The sequence below is a fragment of the Hibiscus syriacus genome, unplaced genomic scaffold, assembly GCF_006381635.1.
Source record: "Hibiscus syriacus cultivar Baekdansim isolate YM2019G1 unplaced genomic scaffold, ASM638163v2 tig00000859_pilon, whole genome shotgun sequence".
In the NCBI taxonomy this organism is placed as follows: Eukaryota; Viridiplantae; Streptophyta; class Magnoliopsida; order Malvales; family Malvaceae; genus Hibiscus; species Hibiscus syriacus.
The window spans coordinates 46,654-49,994 of record NW_024061829.1 but is presented as its reverse complement, the minus strand read 5'-3'; the positions used below and the strand labels follow the sequence as shown (position 1 = coordinate 49,994).

The window sequence follows — 3,341 nt, the reverse complement described above, 5'->3', positions numbered from 1 at the left end:
TTTTTATTAATAATATATATTTTTATAAATTATCTATTTATAAAATGAAAATATAAAATTAATTAATAATGTTTAATAATTTTAATTTTTAAATTTGTGCATACGAAAATCTCTTTTTGTATATCAAATAATTCAACTAACAAAGTGATTTTAATTATTAAGAAATTGTTATTATCTTTTGAGTATTGAGTTCGAGTATTATGTATGTAGGGATATAAACTTTTAATGTGATTGAGAATCTTTAAACATATATTGTTTGTATTCAATCCGTATTAGTAAAATATATTTTTATTTAAATAATATATATATTTTAAAATCCTATCTTAACTAGAGTCCTCGAAAAGTCAGACTCATTAACCATGGTTAGCAAACTATCTCTATATGTTCACTAACCATGGTTATATCCAAATAGCGTTGACGTAACGCATTCCAAACCGATAAAAGACCTGCCACTTGGCCAACTTTCTTCTTCCTCTGTGTAACAATGGCATTTAGAACCCTAGAAATCAACGTAATATATGCAAAACGTCTCAAAAACGTCAACCTAATCCAAAAATGGACGTTTATTGCATTATTTCACTCAAGGGCGATTTATCGAAGCAGAAGACGAGAACGCCGGTCGACAAAGATTGAGGCAAGAACCCTAACTGGAACTTCCTCGTCAAGTTCACCATTGATGAATCCTTGGCCAAGAAAAACAATCTTAGCGTCATGTTCAAGCTCGTGTGCGAGCGTATACAGGGAGACAAAGAGCTGGGTAAAGTCAATGTTCCGGTTAAAGAGCTTTTGGATTCTTCCGGCGAAGGTGGTTCGATGAAAATCGTTAGTTTTCAGGTGAAGAAGCTGTCGGGGAGAGCCAAGGGGAGCCTTGATTTTTCTTACAGGTTTGGGGATATGGTGGCTGTGCCTGTCAAGCCGGAGAAAAATAAGGGTGGTGATGATCATCATCAGCCTGTTACGGCTTATCCTGCTGGGCATATGGCGACTGTATCGAGTTCTGGTGTTCCATACGGTATTCCCAGAGGTTATCCGCCGCCTCCACAAGCTGGGTACGGATATCCTCCTCCGCCGCCGCATGTTGCTGCGGGTTATGGTGGATATCCACCGCAGGGAGTGCCTTTGACGGGGTATGGATATCCACCGCCACAACAGCCGGGATATGGGTATCCTCCTCCCGGGGGATATGGGTATCCGTCGGTGCAACATCCGCCGAAGAAGAATAGTAATTTTGGATTGGGAGCAGGGTTGGTCGGAGGGGCGATCGGGGGATGTTGATCGGAGGTATGGTTTCCGATGCGGCGGATTATGATGGAGGATTTTATGGCGGCTTTGATTTTTGATTTTTTTTGTGATTTTTTATGCATTTTATTGTAAGCTTTTGTTTTGTATGACAAGAAAATTAAAAACTAATAAAAGAAAGTTTCTCTAAGATTAATAAAACGTTTAAAGTTTTATTTTATAAGTTATAATTATAATTTTATAAGCATAATCAAATTGTATCAAAATTAAAATTAATATATTTATATAATTACGACTAGAATTAATTAGTATATTAATTTAATTTATTAATAACTCATTTATTTAGTAGGGTAAGATATTAGGAGAATAAGATATTAAATTTATTAAACTATTAATTTAAATTTTAATATTTTGAATTTTAAATTAAATATTGATAAATTTAAATTATTTGATTCGATATGGATGAACTAAAAATAATTTATCCATCACAAGAAAAAATTTGGGTAAAGTACACAATGATCCTTGATTATAGGATTTTGTTTATTAAATTCTCCGACAACTAAGAGTTAAGGTAAACTACAAGATTGATCATTCTTTTTAAGTTTTCGACATTTTTTTTCGTTGAATTAAAAAAAATATTTAGTTATTTTGTTTTTATTTAATTAAGATGTGATTACCGAGGGTTAACTGCCGTAAGACCTTTAACGGATTGCTGATGTGGATTTATAAAATAAAAAAAAGTAAACTACAAAAATTGTCACTATTGTTTGAGTAAGTTTTTATTTTCCCAATTGAAGTTTCAAAAATAACAAATTGGTCACTAAAACATCAAATAGGTCTTGAACAATAATTTTATATATAATTTTTTGTTTATTATTTGATTGCTTCATGTGCAAATAAGTTAATTTCTAAGTTTTATTTTTAAAAATTAAATATATAAAAATTAGAAAATTTTGGAATAAATTATATATAAAATCATTTTTCAAAGACCTATTTGACGTTTTTGGTGACCAATTTGTTATTTTTGAAACTTCAATGGGGAAAATAAAACCTTACTTAAACATTAGTGACCATTAGTGTAGTTTATCCTTTTTAATTTTATAAATTCATTGTGTCACATCAGCAACATGTTAAAGGTCTAAAGGTTCACGTCTTAATTAAATAAAAACAAAAAATGACCAAACATTATACTTTTTGAATTCGGTGAGAAAAGTGTCCATAACTTAAATGAAAGTGATCAATCATGTAGTTTACCCTAAAAGTTATAAAATAGTCATTAGATTATAGGGTATTGCTTTGTTGAGTCCCTTAACTATTAAAAGTTACAGAATGTTCAGTTGACAATTCATATGTTCCAAACTCGTCCTTTTTCGTTAAAAAGTTGACGGTCATATAAGTTGTAACACCCCAACCCGTATCCAACACGGATACGAGACCGAGATGTCACATTAACATTTCAAAACATTTATTCTTGCAAAATAACAGAACATTTGAACTTATATTAAGAAAATATGATCGTATATTGTTGAATTGTGTTTGTTATAAAATTTTGAGACAAAAACGTATTTATGAATAGTAAAATACGATATGAACAGTATCTTGAACAGTAAATGTAACCCCTCTAGACCCGGCCTATGCGTTTTGACTAAGTCTAGTGGATCACATACATGATTTTTAAAGACATTTTCTGAAACCGTTATCCAATCAATGTAAAACCACATTATTCATGACATGAAATTATAATAAATTATACTATTAAAACTCAACTCTTACATATAAAACCAATCAGTAATAAATTAATTTAAAACATATCTTAAAAAAATCAAAACCACGATAAACTGAATAGTAATAGAAAAAGTATCATCATTATAAAATCCAATACTTTAAAATAGATCCATGTCACCAGAATAAAGTCAACTTGCAAGTTTATAATATTACAATCAGATATACTTCAAGAGATATGTTGATCCTCCAAGTGCTCGAACCGAGATATCTAACCAACAGTATCTGAAAGGGGAAAAACATTTTTCGAAAGATGAGCTAGGCTCAGTGTGTCCCAACATTACCATAAAATCACAATAGGTACATTAAACAAATCATAG

At 30.9% G+C, this 3,341-nt stretch overlaps 1 pseudogene; it reads left to right on the top strand.

Annotated features, from left to right (window-relative positions):
• Positions 1 to 484: 484 nt before the first annotated feature.
• Positions 485 to 1,368, top strand: LOC120115656 (annotated as a pseudogene).
• Positions 1,369 to 3,341: the final 1,973 nt, after the last annotated feature.